A 21774-nucleotide genomic window follows, 5' to 3' on the forward strand; every position below is an offset into this window, starting at 1 on the left:
AACATGTTGTAACAGGCTTTAAAGGAGTATGCCACTCAAATGACATTAAATTAAAATTCTGTCATTACATACTCACCCTCATGTCGTCCCAAATCTGTTTACTGTTATTTATTTATTTTTTCTGTTGACTAGAGAAAAAAATATCTCTTTCAACCATTTTTTTTTTTTTTTTTTACGTAGCCCAATGAATCACCTGCAGCTGCAGCGCTAACACAAATGTGAGTAAATAACAGAATTTTCTTTTTTTGGGTGAAAATTTCAAAATAAAAAATATGAAAGAAAATAAAAACACAAAACTTGGAACATACTTAAGTTCATTGCAGTGTTGTTAACTAAATGTTTTCAGTAATTGAAATAAAAATCTAATCAAATATATAAATGTTAGTTGAACAAATATGGCTTTAAATAAATATGTAAAAAAAAAAAAGACTTACAGAAGCACTTAACAAAATTACTACAATAAAAACTATATATATATATATATATATATATATATATATATATATATATATATATATATATATATATATATAAATCTAATTTAAAAACATTAATAGATACTACTAAAATAACACAGTTTATAGTGAAACAGAAGAAAGTTAAACTTGGCTCAAGCTGAAAATGAGAGATGCCTGAAAAGCCCGATTAGATTAGAAAATCCAAATCTAATTTTAGATTGGCCTTATAGAAAATGTATGTGTATTTATTATTATTTATTTTATTTTGTATCACTAGTAGATGCTAAAATGGACTCTGAGGGAAATGACTTCTCACTGAAGAGGTGAGCTGAGGGAAGGGCTGTTGCCTTGAATATAAATTATTTCATTTGGGTATTCCAGCACTAACTGGCACTCCCCTAAGTACTGTAATCAATATAATGAATTGAATATGGCTTGACAAAACACACACTAGAGTGGGGACTAGTTGTTTGACAAAAAGCTTCCTCGTAATAGCACCATTTAAAGGACTTTACTTTTATATAATAAAATAGATTTGTTCTGCTCTGTCCGGTTGGCAGTTCAGTACTCAAATAACCTTTGAGTGGTGTGTTGCTATTTTTTTTTTTAAAGGTCATAAGTAAATAAGATGTAAATAAAATATTTCAGTGTACTGCATACTTTTAAAATTCACAATGCAATGCTGCTTTCCCCAGTCCACACAGCTGATTTATGTATATTAAGCTGCCAAAAAAAATAAAAAAAATTTAAAAAAAATTCTTTTAAGAATTGTACACTCAAACGTTCTTTAGGGAACCCGAAATGGTTCTTTTACGGCATGGCTGTGAAAACTCTACAAAATGGAAAAATATACAATGGCATGGATGTTTTGATTATGGCTTCTTTAAGGAAAGGTGAATTTTTCAGTTCAATTCCCCTTTGACAAACTCCTCTTCAGAATATACTTATCTGAAGACTTCCCTCATAAACTTAAATGAGCTCTCTCCTAAAAGAAACCACCGCAGACAACATTATAAAGATGAGCTCTGCTCTAAGTAAAGAAAGAGAGATAGAGAAAACTGCATTCCCTGAGGGAACACGCCTGAGTCTTCAGCTCGATGGGCTAATCATAAAGCCCATCAGGCTATTACAGCACACAGTTACAGGTTCAAGACCTTCTAGACTGCTTCTGATGCATGAAGCTGTGAGCGCCTTTGACAAATATGGCAGCCTAGATCCATGTTGATTTTCAAAGACAAATTATCAGGGCAAATCGCTCTCTGCGGTGGGGAATTTCATTACACCAGAGCACTTGATTGCTCTTTTTCCTCGCTCATTGAATGTGATCATTGGTAATTAGCACTGGGGTGGTGACAAGTCAGAGCATTTCTGAGAATCTTTGGACATGCAAAAGACACAGAAAGAATTTTCCTTTGCTCAGCTGAAACTCTAATTAGAAACAACTTGTCTTTCAGGAAATTTGTTTGTTTGTCAAATCCATCACACAGCCAAAAGAGGTTAGAACAAGTACTATATATATGCTGTTTGCATGATTTTAAACTCTATTAAGGATGAATCCATGATTCTGACTTAACATTTCACAATATGTGTAAAGTATTTCTGTGTGTGAATGACCTGAAATACATTAGGTTTGGATGATGTTTCTTTTTATTTAGTTGTTTAATATAATATACTAAACCAATAATATGAGTTGTTGTTCAACAATCAACTGTGGTGTCAGTTGTATCTCATATATCATTTTTATCCACTAAATCAGAAATATATGTTCATTTAATGCCCCGTTGTGGAGTGTGGAAAATGAGAGTTAGTTTTAGCTGGCTGTCCATAATAGAGGAGCTTGAACATTAAACTGACTCTCTGGAGAGCCTTTCAGAAATATTAAACAGAGAACAAGAAGAGTTATTGAGGACAACTTATGCTGGAGGATGGTTCAGAAAGACTGAATGAACTTGGTGTTTAAAAAACTTCAGCTATGGGAATGACTAAGATATTCAGAAAACCCCCAAAATATACTACACTGTAATAAAACAAACTCACTAGTAAAAGAGAAATGACTCTTGTAATTCTCTTTCAGGCCATTATATTATTAAGTTTACGCGCATTTCCTATAACCCTAAAACACAGCTCGATGCAATATGTAATTAAAAATAAAAGTAAACCACTTGTGAAAAATCAATACAGAAAATGTCTTCATATTAACACAGTACACTAGGTGTTACGATCTCCAGCTCCAGCATGAACTCCATCAGAGGGCACTCCACCCGACTCTTGCCAGTCTCACAGACTAAATTTCCCATAATTCTTTGTTGGACTCATCATCACCTATTGCATTCACCTGTGTCTTGTTACCTCCATCAGTCTCACCCTATTTATAGCCTGGTTATCCATTCAATAGCCGCATGTACACTGTCTGGCTAGTGTGAGCCAGTGCTTCAAATGGGTGATGCGGGGCTAATAGCCTCGGACCTGTAGCACCCAGGCCCCAAGGAAGTCGACCGGAAGTTGAAGTCGGCTGCGTGCTGCCATCTTGTAGTAGAACTTCACTTGCGTTAGCATTCCCATTGACTCCCATTCATTTTGGCGTCATTTTGACAGTGAACAACTTTACATCTGAGGCGTTTAAAGACTCCATTTGTCCATCATTTATTTCTAAAGATACAAGAAATTGTATAAAGGGCTCCATTACCTTCTATGTTACATTATGGCCCTGTAGAAAACAGTTTTTGTAAAAATAGGCTAACGATTGCGTCATAAGCACTCGACTCCCTGTTGCATTACCGTACAGACAGGAGGAGAAGCTCGCAGGCAATTAACTTAATATGGCGTACTGGCGTTACATTTTAAAATACTATACAAAACAATCAGAATACTTACTCCTGCTCACTCACGCCAAAGAACTCCCCGCTCAAGCTCGCCGTCTCTGCAAGATTAACGCACGCACAGCTACTAGAACATTTACATCTGTCAGACAGGTTGCTGACGTCGTCAAGCTTCGTTTGAGTCTGCGCGTCAGAAACGGAAGTGCTAAAAAACGCTAAAAATGGGCTTCACTTGTCTCAATTGAATTCCATTGGGGTCGCTGTGTCCATTTCTTTTACTGTCTATGGTAGCACTGAGGCTGAAACAGCACTGCATTTCCACCGTCAGGCCAGAAGCTCTGTTGTGCTTCACTAAAATCTGCCCTTTACACGCCTCTCAGGAACAAAGTCATGCAACCCTATTATTTTACCAACAAAGAGAAGTTATCAGAAAACGAATAAGAATAAGTCACTGGAACTAGCTCGATCACAAAATGAACATGATAAAAGTGGCCACTTGTTTGCATGCTTTGTTAAATATTTAAATCCAAAAGCATCAATGTTTTACTATGATAAGTGACACTGATCATTAAGAAATAATTTATCAGGAATGAAAATGAGTCACACAGAAACAAAGTGTTATGAACATACCCTGTTTATTCATTCAAGTCTGTTTCTATTTATTTGTAGTCACAGTAGCCTATATACATTACATTTAGAAATAATGATAATTTCTATATTTGTATATAGCCTAAGCTCCCGAACAACAACAACAACAACAAAAACATTCATTATGACATAGCTTAGGCTACGTGGAGCTAAACTCTCAAGACGAGACTTTAAAATATGTTACTAAATAAATACACGATTGTGATAGAGAATAGGCCATGAACCGTGAAGTCAGATTTTTTCAAGTGGTCGCATTTACCATGTTTACTATGGTAACGTTAATTCCTAACATGCATAGTCTTTTGCATCGCTTATAAATATTTCTGCCTTGTATGGTGATTATAATCTACACAGGATCAAATTGTTTCAAACACTGGCTGCTGACTGAAAGTGAGTTTTGAGCTCAACTTATTTTAGAAAGTTTTTAATGCTGGTGTTATAGATGTTAGCTTTACAAAATGATTTGCAGCGCTGATGCTCTCCAGATGTGGAGAAACTCCGCCTTTGTTCATAACCTCTCCTCTAGCCCCAGCTGGCCCGCTTTGGTCCAGGGTTTTCATCGGGCTAATAAACCCGGGCTGTTGACCCTGAGGAAGCACCGACGAGGCACGATCAAGCACCGGAATTGACAGTGGGAACACGACTGGCCCTGGCACATACCAACATGCCCGTTCTTGGCCCAACAGTGGAAACGCGGCTAGTCATGACTCAGTATTGTCTAGCCTGTAGCATTCCATAATTCCTGTGTTTCCCTTATTCCTTGTTGCCTTGCCTGGTTTTTGACGCTGGACTGTTTCAGATTTTTTATTGTTTGCTGCCTGCCCTTACCTTTGCCTGTTTTGTGGATTACTCTTTTGTGTCACCCCGGATTACACCCGTTTACTGTTGTTTGACCCTGCCTGTTTTGACACGATTCTAATAAAAGCCTGCACTTGGATCCACTACTGTGTTACGCCTCCCAATGTTACACTGGGCTCAATTTTTTTACAGACTTTTCTTAGAGTGTAGGGCTGTTAGAAACTGCAATTAATTGTTTAAAACCATTGATAATTTATTTATTTATTTTTATTAATACATTTATTACATTTTAATTGTTCTGTTTTCTGTGATTTTCTAAAAGTCTGATCGACACTGAACGAAGCCACAGTGTCTCAATCTCTCTTACACACACACACACACACACACACGTTAAATACCCAAGAGTGAAATGATGTGATTCATAGAAATGTGAACACTGCAATCTAGCATGGCAGGTCAGGACCTTATGCAGATGGTGTTTGAAACACAAGCAGAAACCTATTAAAATAAATAATTATTTTTCATTATTCTGTTTAGTAACACTAGTGATACAGAAATGTAATATTTTTCATTTATTCAAAAGAATGTGTTAATTAAAAAAAAAAAAAAAAAAAAAAAAAAAAAAGGCACATTCTCAGAACTCTTAATACATGTAAAAGTTTTATCTCTGATAAGAACAACACACACTTGCCAACTGCTGTCTTAATATCCAAATCAAATCGGGTGATTCTGTCAGTAACTGCAATCCCAAGGTTCATAAATGATATACTCACTGTAAACAAAATAATATGCACATCGTGCAAAGCCCTAAAGCTCCCTAGCTGTTTGTATTTGAGTAAATCAATAACATAAAAAAAAGTTTCTGCCATTTCTAATAGAAGATGACAAAACTAATAAATAGGTTGTGAGGCTGTACCTTAAAACACACAATTCCTGTCTGAGCATGTAAAATAATAAAGCTAAATTGCACGGTACAAGTGATATGAAATAATATCAATATGAGAATGTCACACTCTTCTTTAAAGCATTAACATGCACCTGTTAGGCATCAGCATATTACTTTTCAGATTACTCTGCATTAAAGGAATAGTTCACCTAAAATGAAAATTACTGATATTCTATGATATGTATGACTTTCTTGGTTTGATTTTATTTCTTTTTTATTTTATTTTTTGTAGCTTAACAGTCATCATTTAGTCTATTTTTGTTGTATGGAACATTTTGGCCGTTCTGCAAAACAACAACTTGTGTGTTCCACAAAATAAAAGGCATCTTATGGGTTGGCTAATGTATACCTTGGCAATATATACCTTTATATATCCTGCTTAAACCTTGATTTATTTCTATCTGCAGTGGTGCAGATTTGGGATTACATTTTTCCCTCTGTACTGTACATACAGTGACTTAGTAAAGGGGAAAACTTGTACAGGAAACAGCACTCTCATTCTTTGCTTGTAGTGTAAGACTGCTGATCAAATGGTTCTCCACTGGAAAGTGACAACAGCTGATTTTTTTGTTGACTCGAAGTAATGACTTAAAGTTTTAGAGATGAACAAGGCATAGATACACCTGGATGGACACATTCACTAGCCAATGCCACTGAAAATGAGAAAAGAGCCATTTATTCCACTAATACTTCAGTGAGTATGTATAAAGAATGATTATGACATGAATGAGTCATGATGACAGAGACCTGCTTACTGTACAGCTAAATTTTTCTTTTGCCTTTGGTAGAAGCTAAAATAATATAGCAGGGAAGCTGTTGGAAGCTTCTCTAACTTTAACACTCACTATTCTAATTCTATTCTTTAAAAAATCTAACTACCTTTCTAATCTTTTTGTATTCTATTTTCTTTTCATTTATTATGCAATTGTATATGTATGTGTGTGTGTGTGTATGTGTAAAGACCTCTAACTAGCTTGCTCTATTCTTTTTTTTTTTTATTCTATCCGTTTTCTTTTTATTTATTATATTAGTTAAAATCCCATGCTACGTGTACTGTGTTAACCTAACTGAGACTTGTTATAGCACTTAAATATCATTGCTCTTTTTGTTGTTTTTGATTGCTTCCACTGTCTTCATCTGTAAGTCGCTTTGGATAAAAGCGTCTGCTAAATGAATAAATGTAAATGTAAGGTTCTTATCTAGATTTACGGAAGTAGACTGCAATTTTCATAAAATTCACATTAGTTCTACACAGTTCGTCCTGCATAATTCCCTTAACTGGTGCCACACAAGGGGCTTCATAGGCTCAGAACCGTGTTTGGGCTCAGTCTCCACTGTATAAAAATATCATAATGTTACTGCCAACAGAGGTCACTGCCCTGCCCTCCAATTACTGGCTAGACCATACAAAAATGGGATGCAAGTCCTGTGCTTTTAAATTAATTAGAGCTATTTTTAATATTTGAAGGCAACTGAAGGTTGCTGAGTATTTATGGACAAATACAGACGGGTGGCAATACAATCATATGCAGCTTTTCAGAATGCACACAAACACACCCGTAATCTTCCTCTCAGTCACACTTGTGCACACACACACTCACACTGTCAATCTGTCACACAAATATAACACATAGATACACACCTCTGGGCCCATGTGTCTCTCGCTTGCTCACACACACACACACACACCCACACAGGCACACACAGGCACAGCAGGATTGTGTGCCATTCAGAAGTAAATTAAGCAAGGCTTTTAAATTCAGAAAATCTGAATAGAAACTGAATAGAGAAATGCAATTTGAATTTAAGTAGAATTAAAACGAAAAGAACTGACACAACTGCAGCAATATAATATTCATATAATTTTAAATAGAAAAGAAAAGTTCATCATGACAAACATTTAATTTTGGCTTAACAGGTTTGTTAAGTTTTTTTTTTTAAATAACAGCAGTTTTACAAATAGACCAACAGATATAAATAGACTGAAATATTTCTAGTTAGATAGATAGATGAAATAAAAAAAGCATGAAGTAAAAAAAATATAAATACAATACTTTAGCTATTTAGCACATTTAGCAACAATTTCTCACTTTAAATTATTTAAACACAATGCACCACAATAACTAAAACTGAAATAAAAAATGTATAAAGAATATACAGACTAAAAAAACTACAAAACAACTAAATTACTAAAACTTTAAAATTCAACTGAAAACATAAAATATTCAAATAAAATCTTTTATTCATTCAAAATATGAATACAAGTATAATAGTATCTTAATGATATAATATAGCACTGATATACAGACAGATACACTGTACATTTTTAAAAATATAAATCTGACAGTAAAATTATGTAGAAAAAATGTAATATACATTTAAATATAATGTTTGAAATATACCATTTCTACTTTCTACCATATAAGGCAAGGAAAATTTATAGTAAAATGTTACTGCTTTTTGGGGGTGCAAAATTTTAAAACACTTTTGCAGTGTTAAAAAAGGTTTGAAATGCCAACAAATGGAATTTGCATTTAATAGGCTATATATTTGTATATCAGTGTATTTAATACAATTTTATATAACTTTTCTTTTTGACTTTTTATTCCAATTAAATAAATGTATCTTCCTGTCAATTCAATCCAACGTCCAGCGGGGTGTGGCCAGATGAAATTCAATTGGACAAACTCACACCTTTCTGCTCAATCGCACACCGGATCTCCAGTCACACGAACGCGCTCTGCTGCATCTCCCAGTCTGTCCACATCTACAGCATAAAGTGATTACCTTCAGACAGGACAGCAGAGTGCTGAGCACTCACGTTCTCTGCAGCATTCAACACCCAGATGTCCAGCAGAGGACAACAAAATGACCGGCTCGGTAGGAGGAGTACGATAAAAAAAAAAAAAATCCTCAAGAGTTTGCTACGCTCTCAATATATCTCACATTTTCTGCTTGCGCCAGGCAAACCCCATGAAGGATTGATACAAATTAACGATTTATAAAAATGACTTTGCTAGCGTTCTGTGGAACACAATGACAGCAAGCAACGGATAATCCTAGGTCAGAGAACAGTTTGGTCGTAATGATCAAGCGTTTTATATCTCTGATGCCTCTCCTTTTTGGCGGCTAGACGCTAAGTTGCGTCTCCTGGTCTGTAAGGGGGGAAAAAAGCGGGAACGATCCCGGCTGGATTTAAAGCACGGGAGCAGGCGTGTGGGGAAGCTGGCTATAATAACTATCTTGATTGCATAGTGATAAGCCTGCGGCGCGTGCACAGGCGCTTTTAAAATATTCCTGCAACCGTCCACAACTGCAAGTTTAGCATTCAACACGTGTCGCGCGAGTGGAAGAGAGAGAGAGTGAGAGGTTGCTAGGTGACGGAGCGTATATACTGAATTTAAACAAAATAACTGGAGAGAGAGACTGAGTGAGTGAGAGAGAGAGATTGAGAGAGAGGGGAGGGGGGAGGTAAGGAGGGTGGGAGAGAGCTAGTCAGCAACATGTAGGCAGGCTGAGTAAAGAGAGGTCGAGACTGTGTGTGCGTACAAATTTTTTTGTACGTTTTTTTTTCTTTTTCTTTTTTTTTTTCTTTTTACCTCAGTAACATACTGGGTGGAAACGTCGTGGAAATGGGCAGCAGTGGAATGGATATACAAGTGACGAAGTGCCGCAGGGAGAGCAGAGCGTCTGGATCCTGAAAAACAGTGAGTATGCTGGTTGTTGTTGTTTTTTTTTTGTTTTTTTTGCTTTCTTGTGGGGTGTTTGGTCAAGTCCTCAAAGGATTTGTGCCCTTCAAAACGGCAAAAGGGACAAGCGCGAGACACGCTTTTGCGTCAGCGCCTGATCGCTCCTGTGTCTCGTGCGCATATCCACATTGATGGATAGGAGACAACCGGCCGGTGCGCGAGGGGTTTGACCCCTCTGTCATTGATGCGCGTGCACATAACGAAAGGTCTCTCTCTCTCTCTCTCTCTCTCTCTCTCTCTCTCGCTCTCGCTGTCCAACTAAACCGACTATCACCTAGACATCCGAAGCACATATAGGATAGTGGTGACTCTTACCCTACGGGCTCAAGAATAGCGTCTTAACTTTATCACACAGACATGGGTAAATCCTAGCATGCTTCCTCCCGGAGAGCAGCAGTCCACGGAGGAGAGCACGTATGTACAGCCATTCCGTATTCCAGTGTTTTGTCTGACAAGTGGTCTCGCGAATTTCCTTGACATACTGTTATAAATAGTCTTATATAGGCCTATAACTGTTAACGTTCATGTGAAAACTGCAGTTTTAATGCAGTGATTTGTGCTTTTTGTTTGAGTTGCGATCAAATGATTAATCAGTTTTCGTCATGTTGTGTGTAGCCGCAAATACAAAAATACCGCGACATTTAAAGCTTTATTTTTTTATTTTTTCAAAACGTGTTTTTTCCTCACATAAAACACAGTAATGGTGTCATTGGTGAAACTCACAGGAATATAGTTTGTTTTAGATTTGTAACATATTAAAATAGGTCACACGTCACAGTATAGTGTTTAATGAATGTAATGCTTTTCCAATGCGAGAATCCAATCCAATTCATTTCATTAAGTCTGTAATATCAGAGCCAGCGTGCCAGTTCAGTAGCCTAAATGAAGTGCTTTCTTTCTTGTAGCTCAGATTGCCTCCTTTTTTGTGCCACTTGTTACTGGGCAATCAAGTTCCAAGAAATCTGCATGTGTTAGGAGCAATAAGCTGACTTTTATTGTTCAGCAGGCTTAACATTACAGGCTTAACATTAATATATGCATTGCTATGAATGTCTTATGGGTCCTAGGTTCAATTACTTTTGGTGCGGCTGCTGTTCTACTCGTTTCTCACACCCAGCTCTCAATATCCAGGTTTTATATAGGGTACGCAGTGTATTTGACAGTACTTCACAAAGCCTTCAGCCACCTCCTTCCTAAACGTTGAAGTTGTGCTGGTGACCTGTCTGAGGCATTAGAGTTGGTTTGACAGTCTTAGACGATTCCCCATGGGAAAGCCAGGTTTTTGCAGGAGCCACCTAAAGGGGGCTGACAGGTTTTGAAGATGGCAGGAAGGTGCCGGTGATACTGGAGGAGGGGTTCACCGTTTGGTCTGTCTCAGAGATTGCAGCTTCTTCAAAGTCCTCCCCAGGTTATAGTTGTTGACTCCAAGAACATAACCACCCACCATATAAACACACACACACACAAATAAATAAAAAAACCTTCACATGCTTCAGTTGAAGCAGCGCAGCTTGAGGGCATTTTGGGACGACTGACCAACAGGAAGCTGGCCTAGATGTCTTGAAAAGGCATATCCCAGGGAGAAAGTGAGAGAGAAGCCAAACTGCGTCCTGCTTTCCCCTTGCCTTTTCAAGCCCCATCCCTATGGGATTTGGTGCTTGCCAGACCCCAGCTGTTCTGAGGAGCCACCTCCTACGTCCAGCCCTGTCATGTCTATGCATCAGAGCTGTGTTACATCATCCAGCATACAAGACTGAGACTGACTGATATCTTTTCACAAGACTTCAGAGCAGTTTAAATGTGACTACATTATCATTGATTTTTCATTTTTATTTTTTTTGTGACAGGGCGGTCTCTAGATCTGATCTTAAGACAGAACTGAATTAAAATAACATATTTTGACATATTTGAAAAATAAATCAATTTTTGTTTTTTAACAAATAATTTTAATTAGATTTTCAACCACTTGTGTGACGTGCTTATATTTTGCAGTACATCATTTAATTGTGTGATGAACAGGAGTGTTTTGCCGGATTAGGGTGTGGATACTCTTTTCAAGGCCCCGACAGAATACACCTGTATTTGCCTTGAGTCTGTAGTACGTTAAACAATAGATTTTAATCATACCCGAAACCCCCCCAGAAGGACTTACCTTGACCTTTAAACTTAATTAAATGTCAAAAAAGAGATATAGAAGCTATTAGCCTCTCTATATTCCACGACATGTCTCAACAGGTGTCCAAAAATGGGCTTCTAAAATCCACAAAGATACTGAATATTTATATATCTATTATTTAAATAGTTAGATGAGACAGGTAAATTAATTTTGTAAGCGGATCCATTAAAGGCTCGTCAAACCTTTTTACCGTGGTATGGTGGTATAAAATAACTTCTATATCCTTCAGTTTCTACAGTCTGAAACTCATAGGCATATAACACTGGAATTGAATCTAAATTAAGAGGATGGTAGCAGTCGGCATTACTCGGTACCATAGGATTTGTCAACATCGCTATGCAAAGTGAGACTTGAAATCTTGGCAGTACAGCTTCTCTGAGAACTAGAGTGCTAATGATTTTTAGCAGCTCTGCATCCTGCTTTTCCTGTTCTTCTCCTTGAGAATTCCTGTTTGTTGATGTTGTCTTCACACTGTTCAGCAGTGAGATAACTGGGAGGAACAACTCTGGAAATAGCAGGCATTTTCCTTTTTTAAAAAAACCCTGTGTATGCTACCAGGGAAGACGCTGAAGCTGCAAAACTGCTAGCTTTGAAGCACATAAAGTGCAAGATGTTTATGTCTGTGATATATTTTAACTTACTGATGCCTGGGGCTGGCCCACTGCGAAACTGAGGAGATTTGTCTTTCTTTTCATATTTCAACATTATAGATGTACAAAGGAGAGCAGACATTGTCCATTTGCGGCTAACAAGAATAAATGTAGTTAAGTGAAGTGCTATTATGCTCAGTGTGATGCACCAAACTCTTTGGAAGCCCTCATTGTGCACATGTAGCTTTTAAATAATGGAAGTCACTGTCTCAGTGATGTGGTTTCACCTTATTCTTACCTTTTTTTATAAACTCCGGTCCACAGGCAAATTGTAGTGTCGTTCACACTCCCAGGATACTCTCAGAAAACAATAGATTTGATTTTCGATCCAACTTTATGTCAAGGCAGGGTTTTGGCTCTTCCGCAAGGTCAACCTCAAAGGCATGTGACAGGAAGTCAATGGTGCAACAAAGCCACAATTCCAAATAGCTTAAGCCTTCCATCATTTTATGTTACACTCAGTGACAACCTTGTGACTGCCACAGAAAGTGCAAATATCACCATATTGCATATAGTTTAATCAAACCCTTGATTGTTGAACCCCCCAAAAAATGGAAATTAAACATTTAATGAAGTGAAGTTCAGTGTATCATCTATTTCCGACTTGTATTTCAGCTTTCCTTTTAGCTATTCAATTTCCTGTTTTTGCTTTATTTGGCTGAGAAAAAACACTCAGACCCCCGCTGTACCGTGACAGAGTGACATGATATTTAAACACAGTCTTTTCTAATGCGCAACAGACATTTTCTGTCTAATGGTCCTGCACTAGGTGGCCAGCATTGTTCCACACGCTCTCTCCCACCGGTCTTTTCTCCACCCCCTGAAGTATCTCACCCAGACCCCGATGTGCTCTGATCACTGTGAATGGATAGCTCCACACTTCCTTCTTAATACCAACAGAGTCTCCCCACATGTATTTATTCATCTGATTTTTAATTTGATTCCAGAAAGTGCACTACTCTCATATGTTGCCTTAGTTTGAACTTTATTCCCATTGAGTTTTGTCCCCCCGTCTCAAGTAAGATATGTGGTCGAAAGATGTCTTTGTCTTTTGTCCGCTGGGCTTGATTGCTCATCTAAGTAAGTACATTAGTGAAAAGGGAACGAGGGCGAAGTGCTATTTTGCACTCTGTTAACATCAGGCTTTGAAATCAGCCATAAATTACCCTTGCTTATCGGACAGGCATGAATGTTGTTGTTGTTTTTTCTCAGGCCATTGATTGTAAGTCTCTTTTTGTTCCAATGCAAACCAACATTTTATCTGTGTATTTGTGCTTGATGAAGTCTGAGCTCTGGAGTCCAGAGCCTCTGAAACCAAAGCCAGCCAAGCTCATCCTGGGTTTGAATTAATCTGACATGATATCTTGTGGAGGCGGGAAGGTGGTAGGGTGGGGTTTGCAGGGATTCCCTCCTTCTCTTTCCCCCGAGAGAGAAAGACAGAAACTGGCTCCCCGCAAGCAATTTAAATTACATCTCAGGGGCCTCCACAGATGGGATTTTCAGCGTAGGGCAATATGGCTTGCTGCTGTCACTGTCACATTTACTCTTTGGTGCTCCACTCTCTCCTCCAACCCACTGGGCTTTGGGATCTGATTCAAATTAAGCACCTCACCTTTGCAAGGTTTTTTTTTATTTTGTCTCCTGAGTGGGATACAGCTTTGTGTTTGATGAAATGGATGATTTTTTTTTTTTTTCAGGTCTTTTCATTTTTTAACTCAAGGAGGAAGCATTAATTTATTACATATTCATGACAAGAGGCTGCTTTGTTTTGGACAGGACTGTTTTCTAATGTTTTATCAATTTATGGTAAATGTGTTCTTTGCTGAGGTACAAAAAAAAAAAAAAAATAGACGTCCATAGGACATTTTTATTGTTTGGTCTCAGATTTTTGTAAATTAATATTTTAGGTACACGTTAAGCAAAAGTATTTGTAGTAAATTTGTTTATTACCACAAAATTATTTAAGCCTCAATTTTATTAATTTATTTTTATAAAAAAAAATATATATATATATATATATCAATCAAGGTTGCAGTGAGACGATTACATTGGAAGGGAATGGGACCAATTTTTGGGTTGTAAAGCTGTTTAAATTTATTTTTACAGTAATTTTAGGCTTTATGTTGTCATGGTGGTTGAAGTTGAATATAACTTTACAAAGAAAAGGTTACACACATACGTACATGCATGAATTTGGATGTAGCTCAGATCATTTGGGTTCAGAAGAAATTAATGAAAATTCATATTGAAATCATCACTATTTAAAGGCAGACTTCCTGGGTAAATCTGAGAGCATTTTGTGACATTGTTGAGATCTCTTTGAAATACTAAAGGAGACACTTGAGATTGTTTGTGTTTTTTTTCTTTTAAGGACAAATCCAGAGAAGCAAGACTTTCACAAAAGTCCCTGTTTGCTCTCTCTTTAATCACATTGCTGAGAGAAATAAAGTGCTAAACAATTGGGAATCCTCTTTTTTTGTTTTTCTTTCTTACCAGCTAGTTCCCTAAACCTGTTATAGCTCGGAACATATGTCAGGCTGGCATTCAGAAGCCATACGGTTTGCTTGTCAAAGCCACACTTAAAGTGATTGTACTGAAGATGAAGAAGCCCATTTGACAGATAAATCCAATGACATCAGTATCAAAGGATGAGAAGAGTGACTACGAAGCGTTCAACTGTAACACTTACCCTGGGATTGGTTCTCATTAACTCTAATAAAGTGCAGAGTCCTTGTGTAATGAAATAAGCCTTCAGGTGTGTTGTCAATGCTTTTCTGTTTATTATTTATCATCAGCCATTTTATTACTTTAGTCCTCTTTGCACTAACAATGCCTCTAGCCGTAACAATGCTCTCAGACTAGAGCATCACCAGATGTTTCTGCCCAGACCATTACTCCACCATCTTCATTTAAGTGCATTGGCCAACAGGGTAACTGCGCTGTCATATTCGACATGACCAAGATTTGTCTTTTGTGTACACATTTTTTTTTCAGTTCCTCAATGTTATCTCTGAGCCTGGGAATGCTATCTGGTCAGGGACTAATACGAATACCAAGTGCATGAACTATGTTGTTTTTAGTTGATGCATGTGGACAATATTCTTGGAGATGCTATTTTTTTGGGACCGCATCAAGACAACAAGACTTCAAAAACAAGGATGTGATTGCAGGATGAAAACAGAGATTATGTGAAGGTTGAATTTATGGTTATATGACTTTTATATCAACAGTGAAGTCAAGCTGCAAGAAACTCAGACCAGAGCTGGAATTCTGAGTGACCCACGTTGGCTTTATCTTAACATGCTTTACTCACTCTAATGCCATCAGTCAATCAAGGCTTAAAGTGGAGAGCACATCAATCACTAAAGTCTGAGCTAGATTCATTTTGTTTGAAGACACTGGGGTGCATACTGATTGTGCCAAATCTTGTCTTCTTCATGTATATGTCCATTTAGTGAATGCTTTGTGATTTGGGTTTTTCCAGATCTCAGTTTATGGGAATTCTAGTTGAGCAGCTGCCAGTTTCATATACCAGTGAGCGAGATGAGCCGCTCCACTGATGCCGAGGAAAGTTATCGCTTCAGGTCGTCGAACCGAGATGGTAGGCTTCTGGCAGACCATCAGTAAATTTAATGTTACAGCCAAACATAACAAAGATATAACACTCATTGATGGCACTGTTCCAGGTTCAATGGTATCTCTAATCTAGCTGCAGAATCCATTAATGGGTGCAGCTAATTTATTAAAGATGCAGTCATAGTTAGTTATCTATAAAGCATGCATACATTTTGCATTTGTTAGTGGGTAAAGAAGAGCATGGCGATAAAAGCAACAGTGCAACCGCTGTCTGCGGAGTTAAGAATTACATTAATGTGCAGCATTTTGTTCAAATAGAGACATATCCAAATGTTGTAGTTTGTATTAAATTATCATCATAATTTGTGTATGTAGGAATTAAAATGTGCATTTGTGGATCAGGCGACGCAAAAAGACTGTTCGTGCAGTAGCTAGTGCTAATGTTGTTATTTTAACCAAACAACAGTACTGTCATGATCAAATCCCTTGCTGTTCTTAATTTATTTCCTTCTCCTTGTTTTATTATTATTAATATTTTAATTCAAATTTTTGTTTGTTTGTTTAATTTAACTTTTTTTTAGTGTATAATATTACTAGATTTTGCTGTGGAAATTTGTTACATGCAATCTCAGTGTGGTATGTGTTTACTACTGAACTACTACAATTTGGTTATTTTCAACCCTGTAAGGAGAGTAACATGTGTAGTGTGCGGTTTCACTTGCATCAGGGTAACAAACATAAAGCTACACTACAACCTCAAACCTAACCTTTAAAATACAGCCTTATTGATTAAAAATACATTGATCCTAAGTCATATTTTTTAATCTTTCGGTCTCTAGCGAAGATCTAACTATATGTATGTTCATGTGTGTTTGTGTGTGTTTGTGTGTGTATTTTTTCTCATCAGAAAAATGAATGGCACAGTGTGGCCCACACACACCACAGATAACTAGTAGATGTCATCAGGGACAGTTCTATTATACTCGACATCCCCATGATCGACTGCAGCCTTGGAGATTGCAGTCATGTGGCCTGATGTGGTAAATGTTATCATTTTACAGCTTTCTTTGTTGAATTCTTCATTTATGTAATGAAGCATTTGCCATATGTTGTTATTATACTTGACCAAGTCCGTTGCTTAAAATCTATAGTTTACTACCAGAACTGAGAACTCGCTCATATCAAATTCATCATGTATTAATTTCCGCTGTGTTGGAATTTTTTTCTTTGATTTTGGTTTCTTCACAAATATCATGATTTAAAATAATGCCTTATTCGATTATAATACAAATTTTAATGTGTTATAGGGATTAGGGTGTAACGGTATGCACAAATCACGGTTCTAAAGTCATGGTTCGGTTCATTTTCAGTACAGTAAGCGAAAGAAATGCAAACAATAAACTGCAGGTTGTTTATTACTATAAACTTTTTTTTAAACAATTTGTTTACACTTTTTAAAAAAAATACTTTTAAATAAAATATATATAAAATCAAAAAAGAATAGGAAATAAAATACTGCTGCAAAGTTCTCCACTAAATAAAATACTCTCAGTCTCAAACCAATATCATATAATAAAATATAATGAAAATATAAATAAATAACTACGATTACAGTGCAGCATTACCAATCCCAGCTTGTAAGCCTGCTCATATTTTTAAAATATTTTTAACTTTTCCAAAGTGTGTAGTGCAGCATCAACAGTTTCAGTTTTTAGACCTGCTCAGATTTCGTTATTGCGTTGGACCGATCGGAATTAAGAGCAAAGGTCTGTTCAAATGCCGACGGGAGCTGCGTTTGAATTACAATAGTTTTTTTCCTAGTTGTAGTGATGTTCACACTCGCGTGATACCTTTTGAAAACCTTAGGCCGGTGACACACTGGCATATAGCACCTGTCAAACATAGTCTATTTTGCCTTTATCAGTAGGCTTTATATTTATGCTCAACATGAAGTATAGATATTGTTGTCGAGAAGACAAGATCCTGGTCTGTTGGCGGTTTCCCTCTATGTCACCTACAGTAGCAGCAGCGTGCCAGCACCACGTCAGGCACGATTCTGGTGTGTAAAGAGACAGAAAACGTGAAGCAGCTGTCACGCAACTGACATGCAGCAGAAATGCCACGCTCACACCACGCAGCCAGTGTGTCACCGGCCTTAGAATCAGGCGGCAAGGAAGTCGACCGGAAGTTGAAGTCGGCTGCGTGCTACCATCTTGTAGCAGAACTTCACTTGCGTTAGCATTCCCATTGACTCCCATTCATTTTGGCGTCACTTTGACAGCGAATAACTTTACATCTGAGGCGTTTAAAGACTCCGTTTGTCTATTATTTATTTCTAAAGATACACGACAATGTATAAAGGGCTCCATTACCTTCTATGTTACATTATGGCCCCGTAGAAACAGTTTTTGTAAAAAATAGGCTAACGATTGTGTCATAACCACTCGACTCCCTGTCGCATTAACGTACAGACAAGTGGAGAAGCTCGCAGGCAATTAACTTAATATGGCGTACTGGCGTTACATTTTAAAATACTATACAAAACAATCAGAATACTTACTCCTGCTCACTCACGCCAAAGAACTCCCCGCTCAAGCTCACCGTCTCTGCAAGATTAACGCACACACAGCTACTAGAACATTTACATCTGTCAGACAGGTTGCTGACGTCGTTAAGCTTCGTTTGAGTCTGCACGTCAGAAACGGAAGTGCTAAAAAACGCTAAAAATAGGCTTCAATTGTCTCAGTTGAGTTCCATTGGGGTCGCTGTGTCCATTTCTTTTACTGTCTATGCTTAGAATCAGCTGCAGGGGGAGATTTGCGCTGAACGCGGAGACTTCCGCCACTTAATATGTTCGTTTGGAAACAGGAAAATGTATATGTTCCACACACAAAATGTTGCATTTGGTCATTCAGTACACACGTGCACCGTACCGAAAGCCCTGTACTGAAACGGTCCGGTACGAATACACGTACCGTTACACCCCTAATTGGGATAATTAATATATATTAGGGCTGTATGATTAATCGCATGCGATTGTCATGCTTGTCTTGTCAATAAAGCTGGTTCTGTGATTAGCAGTAAATGTCCATCACCCACTTTCAAATGGAGTGGCATTTACTACATAGAACTGCAATTCGCTGACAAGCTATGCAATATCGCCTTCATAAATAAATGCGATTCATCTGCGATTATGGCACGATATTGCATAGCTTGTCTGCGAATTACGGCTCTGTGTACTAAATTCCGCTCCATTTGAAAGCGGGTTTTATATATATATATATATATATATATATATATATATATATATATATATATATATATATATATATATATATATATATATATATATATATATATATATATATATATATAGTATATTTAAGAACTATATCTCTTTTGTAATTTATTAATAGAAATGCAATATACATTAAATATATAATTTCTGTTGTACTTTTTAAAGAGTTAAATTGATTTATTTATTCATTAGATATAAGCATTAGGGCGTTGCCTTGAATTATTTTATTTTTTTTTATCAATTGATGTATGCAAAATGTTATTCTTTTTCCATTTTGGTTTTGAAATATTAATTAGGCATGTTCTAGATTTTGTGAGATTCACCCAGTTTTAATTAAAGGTTACATATTTAGAAAAAAAACCAAATGTTCATTAAAGCCTGAAGTGAGTTACACTGTTTATGACTATTCCTCAGATATACTGTAATGTCAGCTATGCAAGGAATCTCAACATGCTGAAAGTGGTTGAGTGCATTTTTTGCTAAATATGAAATGATATAGTGTTTGAAAACCAGTGACTGACCCTGTATCAGATCTGTGTGAGAGTTCCATGTGCGTGGTGGAGTGGGCCCTGAGGCCCTTGGCTGGCCTGCAATTCCCAGAAGCTCTCTTTAAGAGCCTGTGTCTGAGCCAGCTAAATATCAGCTCATTAGCTCAGGCAAATGAGACTGCAATATTAAAAAAAAAAAAAAACAGAAGAAGGAATACTGAATCCATTTAAGCCCTGGTGAGAAACACAGGAAACACTTGCAAGACGAAAGGTAGGAAACAGAGTTTTGTTAGCATACTTTTAGCATATTTTTGCTTATTTTTCTTCCCTGTATCAGACCTTTTTCCTACTGTCCTTGGTCTGTCCTCATATTTCTTGTTCTTCCTCTCATGGTTTCTTTCCCCCTTACTCGCTGAATTTTTTTTTTTTTTGGTATGTCTGTTCCTCCCTGTCTGTGGCCTATATATTTTGCTTTCACTCTTTCCTTTAGCTCGCAACCTCTTTCACCTTTTGAAGTCTGTAATTTCCTGTAAAATACAGCCATGCTGAATTTCGCCGTCATTTTCCCTAGCCTCGTCTACATCTAATTAGCCAAATGGTTGTTAAGAACACTGGAAACAGGGTCACAGTGATGCCCGTTGATTATTTTCCCCTTGTTGCAGAATACAGCAGAGCTGGTCGGCATGTGTCGATTCATATGCTTGGATGCTTGGAGCTTCACAGATACTGTAACATCCTTTTTTTCTTTTATTTTTTTGATCACCTCATTTACAACAATACTTTTTTTTCATCACGTCATCCTTTTCTTGATACAAAAGATTGCACCAGTGCATCAACTGAGATGTTCTTTTACCAACAATGTATCATGTTATATTTCGCCTCCTTTAACTTCATTGTGCTTCGGGGCTTGCTGATTCTCAGGTACAATCTGCTGACATGCGCTTGAAGAATATGCTTGAAGTAATGTGTCTGTGGTGCAATAAATTGCAATTCCATACTCCTTGCACTGGTGAACTTGAGCCGAACTGCGTGGAAAACTGAATGAAGATCTCGTTTCATGAAGGTGGGCCTCTGAAAGTGAACTAATGATGGAATTATTGTACGCTAAACAAATGTGCGATTGATGGCATTATCGTATTCAAAACAAATGTGTGATTAAATATTAATTTAACGCTGTAAAGATGGGTTTGTGTGTTTAGACAAACTCTAAAGTAAGTTTCTGTTGCAATGGGGATGGAGGTCCCCTGAAGCGGACTGGCACATCGGCATATGAATTAGTATTTTTTAGGAGAGTGTAGCGCACGGAGTGTCACCCCTGTTGCGAGGGACAAGGCTGGGCATGAGTGAGAGGAAGCCATCTTTAGCTGCATGAAATTCCATCTCTGTCAGAACAGGGGCCCTGCAGTGCCGTGAAAAGCAGTTCGTCTTGACAGAATTTAATTTGTTTTTCTTCACTTTTCTTCTCCTTTCTTTTGGGTCAAGGTTGTGCAATGTGTAGCTAAGAGGATGTTTTTGTTGGGAGGGGATCTTCAGCTTGATTGTGAATCCAAAGATAACACCTCACTATAGAATCTTTTTCCACAGAGAAGGTTATTGCATGGCTTAGAGAGCACTCGTGTGTGCCCTTTTGCACTAGCAAGACCAACGGGATGACAAGTTACGTCAAGGTTCCTCTCTGTAATGTATTCAGTGAATGGGGTCTCTGCTCTGCTAATTATCCAAAGTAATTAACAGCAGGTTTTAAAGATATTGCATATTATTATGTCATTAAAACTTGCGTGCGGGTAACTGTGGTGGACTACACATGAGTGACATTTGTGGGTGGACATTTTCTCATGTATTGCATTGTACTGTACAATAATATCACTCTGAACATAGTCTTATATTCTGTGAACTGTTGGAAAGGGCAGTGGGATCCATCTTTGTTAAAGTCAACATGAAATCAGAATTCACCTTACTTGCTTGATAGACATAAATGCTTACATTTTGCATGATTCATTGATGCATGATATTCAAAAGGGAAAAAAAGTGTTTATTTATTTATTTGTATTATTTCATCAAAATGTAATAAACTGCTCCATCTCTGTAATGACTTCTTTTTATTTGATAATGCCAATTCCTCTTATTTTTCGACGGCTTCCACCTGGCCCCATTCTTATAAGTAACAC

General features: G+C 37.3%; 1 protein-coding gene across 2 annotated transcripts in view; it reads left to right on the forward strand.

Annotated features, from left to right (window-relative positions):
- The first annotated feature begins 8781 nt into the window (after positions 1-8781).
- The window catches only part of LOC127934915 (glutamate receptor ionotropic, NMDA 2D-like), a 74437-nt gene continuing 61444 nt past the window's right edge, over positions 8782-21774 (forward strand). Inside the window, exons 1-2 of one of the 2 annotated variants that reach the window (XM_052532464.1) lie at positions 8782-9376; positions 16728-16860. The gene's annotated coding sequence lies outside the window, so the exon portion shown is untranslated. The remainder of the gene's footprint in view (positions 9377-16727; positions 16861-21774) is intronic. The other variant, XM_052532465.1, reaches the window with a different exon arrangement.

This window comes from Carassius gibelio, chromosome A19 (assembly GCF_023724105.1).
Source record: "Carassius gibelio isolate Cgi1373 ecotype wild population from Czech Republic chromosome A19, carGib1.2-hapl.c, whole genome shotgun sequence".
Lineage (NCBI taxonomy): Eukaryota > Metazoa > Chordata > Actinopteri > Cypriniformes > Cyprinidae > Carassius > Carassius gibelio.